We start from the raw sequence: 19,475 nt of genomic DNA, 5'->3' as shown, positions 1-19,475 counted from the left end.
CATCCGTCAGTGCCCAGTAATCCACCATCAGCTTACTGCTTGGGACCATTCTATTTAGCTTGGAAGAACAACCCCGTGTGCCTTCACACATGGAGTTCAAGCCTCCAATGTAGCCTCACCTCATCTCAGGGTCCCTCCATCAGTGGTACCTGGAAGGTATTGTCCCTGCTCTCCTGTCTGAGGGATGGCTTCATCAAGAACCAACAACTATTTTTAGCAAGAGGGCTTTCTAAATCCATATAGAAGGGGGAATTTTCTGAAAAAAAGAAAATCTGTGGATTTCAAAGACAACCTTTTACATTATTCTGCAGAACAGCTTCTGATTCTTCTTTTCAAAAATATTTTTATTGATTTCAGAGAAGAAGGGAGAGGGTGAGAGAGATAGAAACATCAATGGTGAGAGAGAATCATTGATTGACTGTCTCCCACATGCCCTCTACTGGGGATTGAACCTGCAACCAGGCATGTGCCCTGACTGAGAATCTAACCGTGACTTCCTGGTTTATAGGTCGACACTCAACCACTGACCCACACCGACTGGGCCAGCTTATTCTTCTTAGAAACTCTAGTTTATTTGAAATCTATCCTTTCCAAGAAGGGGGGAGGATCTTTAAGTTTGAAAAACCAAGGTTCCACTGAGCTGGTCTTTCCACAACCAATACATATTTGTCCTAAAGTTCCTCAAGAACCCATCTTTTAAATGTATTTTATTCCCCAAATTTCCAAGATCTCAGGACTAATTCTTTGGCAGGGCTCAAGTTCACGATTGTTGTACTTGTTTTTGTTCCCAACTGACACCCCAGCAGTTCATGCAAGAAGGGCATATTTCTAAACCAGCAGCCCGGCTGGCCACCCACAGCAGACCCCAGGGATCCCAGGCTGTACTTATTATAGGACACACAGGCACACATCTAATATAATACGATATGCACACATCACAGATCATATATAACATAACATGACACACGAAGTATCATGTTTGCTGACCTCCAACAGCCATGCCTATGAATTGCTGCCTCTGCCTGTCTCCTGTCCCTGTAAGACTTGCCTCCAGGGTCTCTGTTCTTAGCAGTGAGACAGGGTCCCTTTACCCTATGCTTATACTAGTGGATACAATAGGAATTTAACAGAGAGGGAAGAGGGAACCAGTGTTGGAATGAAAACACCTGTATATCTACCAGCATGCTAATACTAGGGGAGGGCAGTGATTCTCTGCATCCCACATTGCGAAATAGTTTCTGGAAGAAAACTCATGCTGTGTTCTAAACAAGCAACCTTTGTCCCTTTATCATGCTTATATCATACTACATCCTGTAACATCCCCCACAACATGTTTTCTCTCTATACCTTCCTGTGAGATAAATAGCAGGCAACTTGCTAGCTCCTGGTTAGAGATGGAAGATTTGGAGCCTAGAGAGCAGATAAAACCAAACAAATTTGCCTGCAGGCCAGGTCAGATACCTTCTACTAAGCAAGACTTCTTGCCAGCACAAACCAATCTCCCAGATACATAAGTGAAGAACCAGAAAAACAGAGAAATACGAAAAGTGAACCTTGCCCAAAAGACAGCATTTTATCACCATAGTTGAGCCCTGCAGGCCTAGGCGCCTTAGTTTTCAGAAGTCTTTTGCTTTGGCCAATTGCAAACATTCCGTATTGCACCAAGACAGAGGAATAAAAGCAATGCAACACCCAACGGGACATTTTGACTCTGCTTTGCTTCCATCAATCAACCAAGAACTTCCTAGGTGGAAATGAAGTATCCACAACCCTAAATTTTCCTGCCTGGCTCCCAACCCAGCCAGCTCCAAGGGGAGGCCACCGCGTTCTCTGGCCGAGTTCCCTCAGGTGTCCTCTCACTGGCCAGCATTTAGGTAGAACTCCAAAAGAAACTGTTACTTCCACTCCGTTCCAGTCCATTCTTCCACGATAATGCATCCCAGGCGTTGCGTTTCAGGCTAGTATTTACGGGCTATGCGGGCTATTTCCAGGCCTGGCTATTACCAGTGAATGCGGTGACATTAATATGAGTAAATGCAGGAAAAGGGATGAAATAAAACATATCCTATTGAAGGAAATGAGAGCCCCTTAAGAAAGGAAAACACACATAGGAAAAGACATGGGCATATCAGAATACAAATAGGGCACTTGGGAACAGTGGATTCCACAGGCATGAGGTTATTGAAGTATTTGATACTAGAGTAAGCACCTGCAGATATGAATTACATCCTTGTTCAGACCACTAACACTAGAGTACTGACATCTCAGGAAGTGCTTATGTTATATTTCAAATCCCCCTGCCCACTGCCCAAATATCCAATAAATCAATCAATGATAAAGGACACTGGCTAAACAGCTTAAAATGCTGAACAAGCCACCTCTCCCTCCTCAGAGAGGCTGCCACCCCTAATTTATTGGGGGCTTCCCTAGTCACTCACACCCCAGCCTTGGGACACAGGGAGGGTGAGATGGGCCTTTAACACCTTCAGTGCTGAAGTGGTGGGGGAGCAATAGGCTGGACATCTGGGGATGCTGAGGTGGCTCCTGAGATGGGCATCAGCTTGGAGAGGGCAGGTGGAATTCTCTAGTGTGTCTCCCCACGCCACCCTGTCCCCTTAACTCAGGTGTCACTTCTCTCTCCTTGGGGTGAGACATGAGCTTGTGGGCCATGCTCACTTTATTTGGTTATCCGGTGCCTTTTATATATTGAGGCAGGCTTTCTAATAATAATTTTTGTTTTGTTTTGTTAATTCTCACCCGAGGATATTTTTTCCATTGATTTTTAGAGTGGAAGGGAGGGGGAGAGACAGAGAGAGAGAAACATTGATGTGAGAGAGAGACATCATTGCTTGCTTCCCACATGTGCCCCGACCGAGCCATGGATAGAGCCTCCACCGAGGTACGTGCATGCCCTTGACCAGAATCGAACCCCAGACCTTTCAGTCTGAGGGCCGATGCTCCAACCACTGAGTCAAACTGGGCAGGGCTAATAATAATTGTTTTATAAGCACAAAATCAAAGGCATAATGGACATTTTAGATACTTTCCTTAAGACAACATGAAATCTCTAGTCAAGTAGAACAGGGGATTAAAAACTAATCTGTGGTATGTTTTTAAAAGATTGGGAAAAAGTGTCAGAACTCTAAAATGATTATCTTTGGGTGGCAAAATTTGGGGGGTGTCATTTTTTCTTTCCTGTATTTCCCCAATATTCTGTAATACTAGTATGATGGTTAATTTTACGCATCAGTGTGACTGGGTCACAGTGATGCACCAAGGGGTGGCCAGATATTTGGTCAAAAATTATTCTGGGTGTTTCTGTGAAGGTGTTTTGGATGAGACGAGCATTTGAATCAGGAGACTGAGAAAGCAGATTGCCCTCCCCAATGTGGGTGGGCCTTGTTTAATCTCTTGAAAACCTGAATAGAATAACAAGGCTGGTGAGAGAGAACCCCTCCATAACTGTCTTTGAGCTGGGACATCAGTCTTCCCCAGCCTTCGGACAGAGACTTGGACTGAGCTACACCCTCAGCTCTCCTGGGTCTCCAGCTTGCCAGCTACAGATCGTGGGACTTCTCAGCCTCCAGAATTGCATGAGCCAATTCCTTAATATATCTTATTAGTTCTGTTTCTCTGGAGGACACAAATACAACTAGTTTTGCATTTATACTTTTACTAGCTTCTACAATATTATTTCTGTAATTAGAAAATAACTTTTAAAATTCATCTATGCAAATTTAGGAAGAACTATGTACTTATGCAAAGACAGCCTAACGGATTAATCCCACTGAGAGAGCATTTGTGTTTCATTTTAGGTTTAATTTTGATATTTATTCTTACCACATAAATCTTAAGGCACCTAGAAAGTATTAACTTCAATGTTATTTACATAACATTACTCAAAAGCCTTTACTGGTTTTGAAAGTATAGTTTTTTGGTTTAAAATTTTGCATTGGAAGTGAAATCAGGTTATAATTACTAGTATATGAAATCAATAATAGCAAAAGTCTTAGCCTTGTTTTTAAATCAGATGGCATTAAACAATACAATTAACAGTAATGAACATTTACAAATTTTTTACCAAGTGCTGCATTAATTATTTTATTCCGTCATCACAATAATCCTTTGTTTTAGGCACATCAGCCACATTTTATAAGGGAGGGTATCACGGATGGCAGAGATACGGCAACTCACCGAAGGTCACAGGGGCTAGCAGGTAACAGGGCTGGGGCTCGAACCCAGGGCCTCTACTTCCCAATCGTATGCTCTCTCCTATGAAGGGTGACACTGTCCCCTGCTTGAAGAGCTCGCTGTCAGGACCAGGCGGATACCCAGGAAACGCCATCAGAGTTCAAGATTCAGCATTAATTCTGAGTGTGTTTTCACTGACTTTCATCAATTATAGCAAGTCTTGCCTGACTTGCTCCATTTTAAAAACTGAAGTTCAAAGTTGGAAAAGAATTCACCCCCACAGTTAGTGGCAGCTCCAGAAAGAGAAGCCTGGAATGATGACTTGTGCTCCAAATGAGGCATAAACATGGACCTAGCTGCAGCCCACGAAGCCGTGTTCTGAGGAGGCTGAGTGAAAGCAGCCTTCCCCTCTGTCCAGATGTTCAGAAACAACAGAATGTAATGATGCAGAGGGGAAAAAGCTTTCGTTTTATTGTTGACTTTTTATTAGGCTTTACAAAATCAGTGATTCTCTTTAGGGTCCTCAAGTCATTGATTTCTCCTGCATAGAATGCCAAGAATCGGATGTCCTTTAATAATTAATGTCTTCCTTCAGATCACCCAGAATAGGACTAGGGAGGGTGGTGGTAAGGATGGTGTGGGAAGAAAGGGAAAAACAAGAAGGGAGAAAGAAGGAGCAACGACAAAAGAAAAAACAGAAAAAATTCATTTTTGCTATTATAATTAACCACCATTTTTGAGGATTTTCTAAGGGGTGTTTTGTGTATATTAAGTATCACAAAAACACTTGAAAGGTAGACATTGCCATTATTTTAGACAATGAATTTGAGATCAACCTGCTCAGGGCCACGCAGCTAAATGGAGAAGCTGGCATCTGAATCCAGGTCAATCAGACTCTAGAGTCTGAGTTCTCGACCTCATGAGAGAACTGTTTCCCATTTCTAAGCTCTATAGACAGGGACCCCAAATATTCCTGATGCTCTTTCCCAACTTGGCCAAATAATGGTTAAAAGGTGGTTCCCAAGCTACTTAGAGTTCTTTATCTATTAAAGCTCATGGTCTGTGAATTAAGATTCTTTTCCCATTGAACTTTTAATGCAATTGAGAGTCAGGGCTGTTGATTAAAACACAGGATTTTATTTTAAGTGGAATTAATGCTGGTACCAACGGGGTCCTGCTGGAATTCCTCTGTACTAAAATTTTCCAAAGGCGATGTCATCCCAACAAACAAGGTTGTTCTCCATGTTTAGCCATAAGCAGACGGCGCCAGGTCAATCAGCTACAGTTAGCTGGGAAATCCTCAAAGGAAATGGGGTGGGGTGGGAGGTGGGGGAGAAAGAGAACAACCAAAGAACCTATATGCATACTAGAGGCCCAGTACACGAATTCGTGCATGGGTGGGGTCTGGCCGGCTTACCCGATCTGCTGATTGGGGCCAGACCAGTGGGGGAAAGGGCTGTGGGAGGTTGGCCAGCCGATTGGCCTGCCACAGGGCGCGTCATAGCGACAGGTCGTTATAATAACCCATGGACACAGACAATTGTGTGGTGAAGGCCTGGGGAGGGGATGGGAGTGGGAACATCTATAATACTTTCAACGATAATTTTTTTAAAAGAACAAATGAACAGCTCTCCATTGCTCCTAGAGTCTCTGACCAGAGCCAAAGGCATGCTGATAGATGACATCTCCAGTTTCTCAAGTCCTAACCACCCAAAATGTTAACCATCGAAGCACTCCTGGGAAAATAAATCTTCATTTCAAAAACCTGACTAAAGGTGTCCAAAGATAAAAGAGCTAGTTTCCAAACAAAGCTGTGCAAAAGGATTACACTTATTTTGAATTAAAGTTCTGGTGAGCTTATCAGAATTAGAAAGTGCTGGGAAAACAAGACCCCTATGTTGGAGCCACAGAAGCTCAGTTCAGTGGAGATTAGCAAACACTGACCTGAGGGACCCCAGTAAAGTCACTTCTTGTTTTCTTTACTTTTCTCATTTTTATAGTAGAATGTGGTAATCAATCTAAAACAAAGAATACCTTTTTGTTGTTGTTAATCCTCACCTGAGGAAAAATTTTCCATTGATTTTTAGAAAGAGAGGAAGGGGTAAAGGGAGGGGGAGAGAGAAATATCGATGAAAGACACATCATTGGTTTTCTCCCGCATGTGCCCCAACTGGGGCTGGGGATTGAACCCACAACCCTTCGTTCAGTGCACAGGCCAATGCTCTAACCACTGAGAACACTAGCCAGGGCCAAAGAATAGCTTTTTTAAAAATAATATTTTTTAATTGATTTCAGAGAGGAAGGGAGAGGGACAGAGAGAGCTAGAAACATCAATGAAGAGAATAATTGATTGGCTGCCTCCTGCACACCCCCTACTGAAGATCAAGCCCACAACCCAAGCATGAGCTGGCAACCTGGGCATGCACCCTGACTGGGAATCAAACCATGGTTCATAGGTTGACTCTGAACCACTGAGCCACAACAGCCAGGCAAGAATACCATTTTTGTTAAGAGTGTTGTTTTGGAAGAACTGGGATTTGAACCCAAGAACTGGTTCAAATCCCAGTTCTACCACTTACTAAGGTCCTTTGGGCAACTTACTAACCATCTTGAGTCTTAGTTACCAACCGGGCAACCTACTAACTCCCTGAGTCTCCTTAGTTGCTATGATCTGCAAAATGTGGTGAATGATGTCTGCTTGACAATGCTGTTGAAAGAATTCCATGGAATATTTTTCAAGGCATCCAGCACATGTCTGGACATAATATGTGCTCAGTAAAAGTTGGTTGGGTCATGGTCTGAATGTGGGTCAGGAAGGAAGAAACTGTGGAAGGCTCCATGTCTGGGCCTGCCATCAGCAGTTGTGTGGCCTTGGCAAGTTACTCCAACTATGTGGCTGTCAGTTTCCTCACCTGCAAAGTAAAATAGTCCCTGAATTCTTCATCTCTGTCATTTTATGATTTTAGAAAAATGTTTATAGAGCTGGATATCATAAACTACAAGCACAAAATAATAAATCCTGAAATTTACAATCAACATTTTTGATGTCAATGTCCACGACATAGGGACATGTTACAGGTGAAATAGAGTCATCAGGAAATATAAGATACAGTTTTTTAAGGCAGCGGTTCTCAACCTGTGAGTCTCGACCCCTTTGGTGGTTGAACGACCCTTTCACAGGGGTCGCCTAAGACCATTCTGCATACCAGATATTTACATTATGATTCATAACAGTAGCAACATTACAGTTATGAAGTAGCAACGAAAATAATTTTATGGTTGGGTCACAACATGAGGAACTGTATTTAAAGGGCCAGAAGGTTGAGAACCACTGTTTAAAGGATGGAGTCCCAATGCCCTTGGCAGAAGCTGTTGGAGAAAGTGGGCTAGCTGCTCCCCAATTGGAGGCTAACTCCGTTAGAAAGGAGCTTCCTTTCTCACCTGTAAGTTTCTTAGTACCACTGTCTTAACTAGAACAAGGAGCTGCAGGGACCTCTTAACTTTAGTCATCTCAGCTTAAAGCGAGCATGCCACTAAATTTACACGCCCGGCTCGCTGGCTGGTTATTATCATTTAATAAACATTCCTTTTGGCATTTGCTGCCCCAAACCTTCAACACACGACCTGTGCCAGTTCCTCCTCCTGGACTTCTGGACAGACATGGCAGCAGCTGCCCACAGCTCAGATAGATTTCTTCCTGGGGTTCAAGTGTCCCGCAGAATGGAGGGGTGTCCATGTAACTTGAATCACCACAGAACTGATTTAGGATGAGCAAGACCCCCTGATGGAAACCCTGTTCTTTCACCAGTCTCTAGCAAAAAGCTCTGGCAAGCTTCTTCGGTCCTTGGCTAAAACGCACACCTGACCCCAGTGGGAAACCAGAGGTGGTGGGTGGTGAAAATATCCATGTACTCGATTTCCATGGCTAGAGCGGGCTAAGAATTTTGAGTAAGTTGCGTAAAAGGTTTAGCAAAAGCTAGTGCATTCAGTACAGGATTATACAACCAACCACCTTGCTGATTACACATAACCTCCCCACCCCCCAAAAAAATTTAATACAGAAAAATCTAAACTAGGAGTGAGGAGTGCAGTGGTTGAGATTTGTGTGCCAATGGGACTGATCTCCTTTTGTAGGATGCAGCTCTGGGCTAAGAACATGAAAGACTAGATGTGGAAGATGCCTCCAAAATGGAGCAAAGGGGCTGTTGGGTCTGAAATTACGGGGCTGAAGGCAGCAGCTTTTCATCAAGAGCATTTCTGATCACATAGCAAGTCCGGCACAGAGGAAATTCTCATCTTCCTTGCATAACTCTCCTCCTTTCACAGCCCCCGAATGCTTGCCTCTCTAGTGATAGCATCTTCATCAGAGACTGGAGATGTAAATAGACTCCTAATTCCAGCTCCACCACTCTGCTAGCTTTGGGATCATGTCATACTAACCTCTTGAAGTCTGTTTCCTTATCTGTCAAATGGGCTTAATAATGAGGGCGCATGCGGGGAAGACATCTAGTGACTACACTGTGGATAAACAATACACGGGGAATGAGCTTCTGCAACAAGAAGGTGCAGAGTGCTGTGCTGAGGAAATCAAGAGGCACCACATCTGTATCATTTGATTTCCACAGCAGCCTCATAAAGTAGGTACCACTAATATTCCCATTTTACAGGCAGGGTAACTGAAACTAACAGACTTTTGTTGTTTCCTAAGCAGTTTACTTTTTTATTAATGTGTGCATGCTTGTGTGATTTCCTGTGTGTAGCCTCACTAGGGCGGTGGCAAAAGGAGAGGGAGGCAAAAGCCTATAGGATCTCGCATTGCCAGGCGGTCTCCCATCCACGTACTGACCGGGCCCGACCTTGCTGAGTTTCTGAAATCAGACGAGATCGGGCGTGTTCGGGGTGGTATGGAGGTAGACAGCACTTTACTTCTTGAAATTTTCATTTGAAATAATTATGGAATCATAGGAAGTTGCAAAAATAGTAGAGAAGTCCCGTGTCCCCTTCCCCCAACTTTCCCCTTGCTTACATCTTACCTAACCGCGGCCCCACAGGGGCTATGCAGTTTCCTCAGGTGCACCTTCAGAAATGGAGCCGAACCTGAGGTTGACAGTCGGGGCACCATCGGGACCACTGCAGGGCTTTTATTGGGATAAAGGAATCGATTTCAGTGCCTGGGGACGCTGTCCTAATGTTCTGAGAGCAGACTTATGAGACAAGATAATAATTGAGGTTCACTGGCGGGTTAGAATGCTTCTGCCCTACGAATCCACTTGTCACTGGTCCTGCCAACTCAGTACATGGTCCTCTAATGTGTTAACTAGGCTCTGGATACCGACCGGCTTCCAGCTGGGCATTTGGTGATGAAAGGCTTGCTGTTTTATTACCAGTCCCTCTGGTTCATCAGCTCTTCCCTCCATTCTGTTCACCATTCCAAGTTCACACTATCTGAAGCCAGCAGACATATATGGCCAATTCTACCCACCCCTTCCCTATCCAACTTGTGAACTTGGGAAAGAAAATCGCTTCCACATTTCTTACCACAGTATTTATTAGAGGGGAGTTATTTCATCTATCATTAACATCCGTCTTCGAGAAGAGGTTCCCAGGAAATGGGAAACTTGGCCTTTTCCTTTGGCTCGGATATTGCTTGCAGGGCCACACTATCCTGACAACCGTGGGGAAGACTCCCAAATGCTTGACAACTGTGGCTTCTTTTCTCTTGGCCATGATGCCCGCAGGCCAAAAAGCCCTTCAGGAAAATTAAAGTATGAAGCAGCAACCCCACTCCGGCTGCCCCCCTTTCCTCACGGCTCCTGGGAGACAATGCCTACACTGGAAGGCCACCGTTTTGTGGCTGCTGCCTCCTAACCTGGTCCACGTCCGGTGGCACACCCTGGCTCATGAAACTGAGGAAGTCTGGGCAATGGCAACAAAGAATACTTGTATTCCTTTAAAAAACAAAGGAGAAATGTTCTCTCTGACCCCAGTACAACAAAAGCCTTTAGTGAAAATAGCACCCTGCTCAGCTGCAATAAGGTGAAAGGTTAAATGTGGACAGAGTAGTAATATATACGCGGTTTCTTAGTTTTCTGGTGGGAATACTTAACAACTTAAGTATGTTTCCCCAGGAGGTAATCTATTATATTTTGTCCAATTTCTTCCTCCAAGAACTGAATCAAGTCATGATGTAATGCCCAGGGGAGAACAATCTTCTGGAAACAGAGTATCTTTCTGGGGACAAGGTTGAGGAAAACATCTTAATACTGTTGGCCTGGTGGTAACAGCTCTTGACTTGCAGAGATGGCAGAGCGAGAGCCAGGAAGGCTGTGAGACGTCAGAGGACACACACCTCCCAAGTGTTTGGGATGGGCCTACAATGGTTTTCGTCTCTTGGAGAAATACAGGCGTAAATCCACTCGGACATTTACGGGACAGCTGCAGGACATGGGCACGTCCTGCAGGGACCGAGCTGGCGATGCTGCCGGCTCAGTGTCGGCATCTAAGTGCAGATTCGGTCTTGACTTCTAGTTTAAACAGTGTTTCTTCTGGCTTCTTTCCTGCCCCCAATTCCCTCTCTCCCAAAAAATATTAGGGAAGAAAAGGTAAATCAACACTCATCATTCACTTAAGGAAAACAGATGCAACTCTGGTTATTTGTGACAGGTTCTGGATGGCTTCAAGCCCCACTGTAGCTATTCATTCCAAGGGCTCCTCCAACTAAACTTTTACAAAAACAGCCAACAAGTACCCTAATGGCCTGGTTTCCTAAGCACCGGGTGCTGGAGGATGGAGGCGGCAGTTGAAACGGGTATAAACAGCAGCCGGCTAGGAGGTGGCCTCCGATCCATCTCTCCCCAGGCTCTATCACTGCTCGCTGCCCTAGAGAGAAGCACTCCCCTTTGGTTCCTCTTCCAAGATGGGAACAACAGTACGTCTCGTTCTGTACTCCCAGAGACAGAGCACATGCCAATACGTTAGAGGGTGTTTTGTAGGTCTTACTATACAAAATATGTATTGTGGTTTGCCAAAAAATTAAAAGGTTGAAGGTCAAAGCCTAGATGAGGAGGGGTTCTGAGATGAGGTGGGTGAGCCTAGGTTAGCTACTTAAAGGAAAGCTGCATCGTTTCTAAGGGGAAAGGAAGCCACAATGGGAATTAAAAGGCTCCAATTTGGTTGCAAAAGGTATATTACTTTTTTATTGATTTCAGAGAGGAAAGGAGAGGGAGAAATAGATAGAAACATCAATGATGTAAGAGATTCATTAATCGGCTGCCTCCTGCATGCCCCCCATGGGAATCCAGCCCTAAACCTGGGCATGTGCTCTGACAGGAATTAAACCGTGACCTCTGGTTCATAGGTTGACACTCAACCACTGAGCCACACCAGCTGGGCTATTACTTTCAATCTAAAAATAAGTTTACTTGGCAAACAAGGAACCCTTCAGCTCTCACAAGGTTAAAAAAAGTAGAACTTAGATAAACCAGAGTGTCCAATTATTCCTACCCTACCCAATGAAAGAACCCCATTTAAATGTGAAGACTAAGAACTGAAAGGAACACTTAAAATAGAAAATAAGAGCCAGCCTTTCACCAAGAAGTTTGTATTCTGCTCCCCACCCCTCCCTTCTCGAATCTTACTTACACTCACACTCACCTCTCAACAGCCTGGGAGCCATGGATCTCACAAGACCCACCTACCCATCCATGGAGGTCTACTTCCCACCTTCCAGGCACGCTGCAAAGAACTAAGCACCCACTCCTTCAAATGACTTATGTTGAGAATAGGCGGGTCGGGCCAGTTGATGGGCATACAGTTGGACTCTGTAGAAATCTTTGTGTCAATCCACAGTGTTTCTAACTGAAATGCAAGATGCAGGCACTGCTTAATCTGTAGTGTTTACTATATGCAAAGTTAACAATTAAATGATCCAATGGCTTATTTCCAGTCAGTCACACACCAAAACATTCAATGAAAATTAGAATTTTATATTTCAAAGGGAGATTAAGTCTGTGCTACCACTTTTAGAGGCTGATTGCTGCGCTTAAAAACGTATGTTTCCAGTGTTTCTTGTTTAAGGCACCTATTGGTCATAGGTGGCCACAAATTTTAAGTTATGATTGTGACCAATTTGAAAAATATATTTTCTAGGGCCGTGAAGCGCAGTGGCGCATTACAAAATGAATTATCTTGATTGTGCAGAGTCCTGTCTCCCCACGGGTCCAAAGAGTGGGATACTTAATCACCTCAGGGGGTGGCTGGAGTCCGTAACCAACGTTGGAGTCACATCATAAAGACATGTCACTGATGGATTCTTTGGGGCCCTAGCAGGCTACCATCAAGGGGGTTTTATTGCATATTTGCAGGGTCTGATAGTCCTAGAATTCACAGATTCTTAGTGGTCTTTCTAAGTGTTTAAATACTTAAATTCAAGCATTTATTACTCTTCTGGGACCTCTGTAGAATTATTTACATTTGGAGTTACTATTATCGAAGAGTTCACTTTAAAAATATCAGCGCAAAAAAATAGACAATTTAAAAGTATTACCACAAATGCAATTCCTTAAGACAAATATCTGTGTTTTTTAAAATGCCACCTGTAAGCTGTAAATATGTGTATTAATTTTCCCCACAGTATTTGCTTTGGCTGTGACCTATCCTAATATTCAGTTGAACAAGGGCTAACAATTGTCAAACCAAATTCTTGTTTGAGAGCTGAGCTCTAACTACTGCCAGTTTGAGAGAAACACACATGCAGGTTTAGGGAATATGTTTTGTTTGTTTTGGCTGTGACACAGGGCAGAACAGTTTCCATCCCATTCGAATGCATTCAAGAGAGTTTGAAATATTGCACAATAAAAGTCATTCATTATATCTGTCTCCTTTCCCTTCCAAAAACAAAAATGGCTGCCCCGTTCCAAATCTACACAGGGGGCAGGAAGAAGGGAGTCACAGGGTCACTGGAAATCACCCAAGACTAACACCAGGTTTTTCAGGTCTGAGTTAGGGAATACTTCTGAAATCTTCATTCCCAACGTGTACTTAAAACAAGAAAAGACTGGTCATGGTGGAGTATAGCTCCGTTTTGAACAATTAGAAAATGAACATTGTTCATGTTCCTATTTTAGGCATAAAATCACACGCTTGACCTCCTAGTGCCTGGCATCTAAACTTACATGATTTGAAAAGTCCTTTTACTCACTTTCTCTATGAAGATTAAACAGTTTGACACCAATTTTATACTGGAAAAAAAAAATGTACTTCACTGGTTGGACCATACATTTGGAAGAATCTATTTTTGCCAGCACCTGATGCTACTTAGCAGCTATTTGATAGCCTCTGTAGAGAAAACAATGACATTTATTTCGTGTTCACCCATGAGCACCATGAATATCAGAACACTGGAAATGCAGGTTGTTTTTAAATGGCAGAAATAGAAATGCCACTAACAAAACACCACATGTAACTATTTATAAAGCAAACTTTAAGTGGGTGAATAAGGCCACGCACAAGAATAGAACATTAGATGTAATAAAAAAATGTAACAGTTACCTTTACATTTCAGCACTTTAAAACTCACACATAAACTACACTTGTAGGAATTTGAAACTTTAAAAAATGACATAACTTGAATTTCATGCTTTACATCTAAATCCAAAATGCCTGCAGTTGGCACCCCCGCAGGTCACTTTCATCATCGAGAATATAAATTAAACCACTGAATCAGACAATGTGTGTGCCATGAACAACTGAGAAAAGGGAAGACTTAAGAAAAGCTGGTCTCCACTAGTCTTTGGAAATTTTGGAAATGCTGACCTACCCCTTAGAAAATGCAAACTTGTATTTTTCTTTAATGTGCTTGCTCATTTATTTTTCTTTTCATATAAGTGATATAGAAGCAGTTTCAGACAATCCTGCTTCCAAACATCCTAAAATTCTCTAAAACCTTTCTCATAAATCTTAAAATTAAGGTCACAGCAGGCTAAGGATAATCTTGGTTGAAGCTGGGGGGCAGAAGTATGGACCAGGAGAGTGGCAGTAGTTATTAATCTTCTCACTAAAGCTATTGTTACTTGTAGTCTGTATCACCATTTCACAAAAAGCAGACAAGCATCAAAGAATGTATAAGAATGAACAAAGCAGCACAATATTAGACCACTTGAAATTGTTAGGCCACAGTACATTAGTAAACTAGTCCATTCTAGAGCCAAGTCAAAGATATGAAATAATCTTCAAATAAATTTAAGACAAAAAACACTTTTTTGTATGTGCTATGACTTATTGTAACTTAATTTCATCCCAGTACTGCTCATTTGATCTAGGACTCCAAGCCCAGATTAGGCCGTGCAGACATACAAAACCTGGTAGTACAACACAGAAATGCACCAGCATTCAAGAGGAGAGATTCGTCCAGATGTATTCATAGGTTAGAATATAATGGGAAATTAAGAAAAATACTTAAAAACAAGTATGTGTATGAGATGAATCCAACTTACATTGTCTGGTCTCAGTAAGGAAACTTGAAAGGATGTTTGAAGTAGAACGTGCCTTTGGATCCCCATTCTTCTAAAACTCGTATCAGTGAACTTTAAGTATCACTTCATCACTTCTTCCAGAAAATATAAAAGAAGCTTGAACTGATCAGAAGCTGATGCCACCAGGGCTGAGAGGTCCAGGGCATTTCTTTATAATCAGACCCTGTGTTTTACTAGTAATTCTGCCCCTTAGAGTACTGAGCCTCCTGAAGGCAGTGATCACACTTAGAAGTTGTGCCTGGAACACAGATGAATGAATCCACAATCTGCCTGCCTAGGGAGACCTGGTAACATTTTCCCATGTTAAGAAATCATTCTCAAATGCTAAGGCCACTTTCTGACATTTTTGTGTGTGACAATTTTAATACCAAACCAAACTATAATAAAACCTTAATTTCTGAGAAATGAATCACTTATTAGATAACTTAATTTTTTTAGCAAACTCAATTTTGAATCTTATTTTAACTCCCTTCATTCTCTTACTGATAAAATATTGCACAATGTTAAAAAAGAGAATTCTTTCTCAATAACTAATCTTAAAGTAACTAGGGGTGATTTTAAATTATGAACTTTAGCAAACCAGTTTACCAGAAGATGAGGTTGAATGTGTAAGTACCCCAAGGAAGTTGATCTCCTTACCATATTTCTAATAGCATAGTATTTACTGACTTTTTGCCCTAAATGGCAATACAGATCTGGTACAATTGTAGGCTCCAGATAGAATTGGTTGGTCAAGCTTCTACTGTCCTCTTCCCTCACAAAAAGAACTTTAACGGTAGCCGGGTTGGCACGGTGGATAGAGCACTGGCCCGTAACCCGGGCATGTGCCCTTGACTGGAATCGAACCCGCAACCCTCAGTCCTCGGGCCAACACTCTATCCACTGAGCCAAACCAGGTAGGGCTGTTTTTTTGTTGTTGTTGTTGTTTGTTTTTTTAAAGAACTTTAAACATTTACTATGATCCAGATTCACAGTAAAAATTTAGAATCAAGATGGTGTGGTGGTGGTTACAGAGACACACAGATCAATGGAACAGAATACAAGTCCAGAAATAGACCTACACATATGCCAACTGATTGCAACAAAGGTGCCATTGTCATTCAATGAGAAATGCATAATCTTTTCAACAAATGATTTCCATTAAAAAAAAAAAAAGCCCTTGCCTTACACAAAATACAAAAATTAACTCAACGTAGACCGAACACCTGTACAAGAAAACATAGGAGAAAATCTCAGTGCCCTTGAGTCATGCGAAGATTTCTTGGATAAGACACAAAAGCACGAACCATTAAAGAATAAAATGGATAAATTAGATTATAACAAAATTTATGTCTGCTCTTCAAAAGACACTGCTAAGAAAATAAAAAGACTAGCCACTGACTGGGAAAAAATATTTGTAGAGATATATCTAATAAAGGCCTTGTATCCAAATATACACAGAGCTCTTTCAATTCAATGAGACAAAAAATAAACAACAACCATGAGCAGTGGAATTGACACTTCAATAAAAAGGATATAAGGATGGCAAACAAAATAGAAAAAGATGTTTATTAGGAAAATATACATCAAAACCACAATGAGATACTATTGCACCGCATACCTACTAGAATGCCTATAATGAAAGGGACTGACAGTACCAGGTGCTGGTGAAAATGTGAAGCTACTGGGACAACTTTGCTGCAGGTAAGAATGCAAAATGGTGCAGCCCTTCATAAAGCTTGGTGGTTTCGTAGCTAAACAGTTAAAACATATCCCAATAGCACCTCCCAGGAATCCCACTCCTAAGCATTTACCCCAAGATAAATGAAAACACGTGTCTATAAAAAATATCCTTATGTGACTGTGTATAGGAGCTTTATTTGGAACAACCAAAAAACAACAACAACAAAACAGAACAGAAACAACCCAAATAGCCATCAATTGGTGAATAAACAAATTGGTACACCCATAAAATGGAATACTACTTAGCAATAAACAGAAATCAACTACTTATGACATGCGACATTGATGAATCTCAAAAGCTTTATGCTAGATTTAAAAAAGACATATATACTATATGATCCCATTTATATGATATTATGGAAAAGGCAAAACTATAAGGATAGCTATCAGCGAGGGAGGGGCTGTGAGGGGCCAGGTTGAGGGAGAAGGGACTGACAGCAAGGAGGTAGGAGAGAACCTTTGGGGTGATGAATATGTTCTATTACTTGGCTGTGGTAGTGGTTACAGGACTTGATGAATTTGCCAAAATTCAAACTGTAAGTTCAAAAGGGGTGAACTTTATTGTAGGTTAATTATTCCTCAAGAAACCTGGTGTAAAAAAAGAAAAAGCCCTTTTAATATAAAGCATGAATCAGGTATTATTAATCATTTTTTCTTCTTAGGCCAAATCTAAATCTGACCCTTAATTCTATGACTTAAGTGCCTGTGGGAACAGTAGGAGAAAATGGAAGCCAAGTGGCAGGACAATATGAGAGACAGAAAGAAGGCAAAGATGCCAAATTCTTTATAAAGGGGCTTTGTCAGGTATGATTTATAAAAGAGAACTTAATAACCATTTTAATTTCAGGGAATTTATCTTATATTTTCACACAAACCCAGTGTGGCTTAATTTTCAATAACAACAAAAAAAGACAAGTAGCATGCATTAGGAAGGAAATGACTACATTATAAATACCAAAGTTACATAATTCTACAAAAAGGGCTTAAAATCCCGAAGAGCACTAGGGCTCCCCATGTTAAGACTGAGGATACTCAGTATTTTGTTGAATAAAAAACCAGGTTGCAGAATGGCACGTACAGTGATCCCATCAGAAAACAAGCCCATAGTCGTGTTTACACAGGGAAGGTCTGGAAGCTGTACGGGCTGTTAACAGGGTTTACATTTAAGAAAGCTGTACGACGCTTGCACGGGTAGGAGAAAACAGTTTTTAATCTTGTAAAATCATCTACTTTTTTCAATAGCCACATGTTACTTTTGTAATAAAAATGAGTAAAAATGAGTTAAAGGGAGGTTCCCTCAGCAGCAGCAGCAAGAGGCCCTGGCTCTAGATAGGGGTGCAGGAGAAACTCCAGATGTCATGCTGCCATCTTCTGGAACAAACAAGAATTTACAGAAGTGGGAAAAGATGAGAAGAGGTTGTTCTAAGGCTAAATGTCAACGGTTACAGCAGTAAAAAAGGTCAGAAAAAAATGATTTTGGAGCCAAGTTTTTGATTAAACCACAAGTGAAAACCATTAAAAAAAGAAAGCATGGCAAATACAGAAATCTTTAACTTTTTGCAAGTTTTATGATTCAAATGAGACATAAAAGATAAAACTGTACCTAAGTTTCTTGAATTTTTCAGAGCTGATCTTTTTAGGAAAAATGAATTTGTTCTTTAGAAATAGCAACAAAATATTCACATTGAAACACTGAAACCAACACAACTTGTAAAATGTTTTTGTATTTTTAAATGTAGATGCTAGAAAATGAGAACAACTTTGTATTTGAAAATTCAAGAGAGAAAAAAAATCACACACAAAAATGTTTTCCTCATCCTCATGAACACTTTTGAGGAATAAAACAAAGCATGTGAAATTTTAAAAAGTCAAAGACAACTGATATTATAGATCACCATACAATTAAAAGGGGAGAAAATAACAATCTTTTTTTTTTAAGCCTCATGTTAAACAAAGGAGAAATACAAATATTTAACAGAAAACAAAACCCTCTAACATCTTATATTTCTGAAAGTTTTTTTCTTTTTTAATTACCAAAACCAAAAAGCTTCCTAAGAAGTTAGTTTTTCTTTTTCTGTGGTTTGTTTTCAGTGGTATCCATTTGCCAACCACACTAAACTATAAAAGAGGGGGAAAGTCCATAAATAATTTACGTGTGAAGATAAAAGAATTTTTTAAACAATCCACCCTTTAGCAGAAGAAATTGGGGATCACTTTGAGTGTTAATGTAAAATACATTAGTCTTTAGCAGCAGGAGTTCCAGACCTATTGGTGCCAAGAAGGTAACAAATAGTCTCTCTCGGAGGAGGGGAAATGGGCGCTCAGCAGGCGCCTTCTTCCCTGTTGTGTTATTTATAGAGAGCCCTATTTGTTAACAGGTTTCTGCTATATTGGAGAGGGAGAGTTTAATGATTTAAAGGATTCCAAAGACAATTGTGTAATGATACAATGATTTATGCACATTCACAAATTCCAGATATATAGGCTTTAGATTTTCAAACTGCTATTGCCAAAGTGGCGACAGGATACAGGATAGAGATATACTGCCATATGGCTGAGGCATAACTAGAAAACCCGAGACAAGTGACAGTACTTGACATACTGAAATAAAGATAGCAAGGCTGGAAAAGGCCTTGTTAAAAAAGAAATTATCGACCTACTGCCGCTTTGAATAAGTTTTTTGGATTTAAAAAAAATTTCTTTAAGGAGAACCACAAAACAAATCCCAAATTACCTGTGACTAATTTGAATAATCTGGGAAATGAGTCTTCAACTAAACTGCTACAGCCACCTCACCCAACAAAGCATGTAAGAATACTGTTTGAGTTACAAAATGCTTTAGCATTCGTTATTTATAAATTATATTTTCATTTTATAATGATAGATTTACCATACAGGGTGGGACAAAAGCAGGTTTACAGTTGTGAGTACACAAAACAGTTTATTCTTGTAATAATATTTATGAATTATTGTATCATTTTCTATATGAACAACTGTAAACCTACTTTTGCCCCACCTTGTATTCGGGTC

The sequence above is a fragment of the Myotis yumanensis genome, unplaced genomic scaffold (assembly GCF_028538775.1).
Source record: "Myotis yumanensis isolate MYYU_CA2020_CCGP unplaced genomic scaffold, mMyoYum1.0.hap1 SCAF_5, whole genome shotgun sequence".
NCBI lineage: Eukaryota > Metazoa > Chordata > Mammalia > Chiroptera > Vespertilionidae > Myotis > Myotis yumanensis.
Note: the sequence above shows the minus strand (reverse complement) of the source record.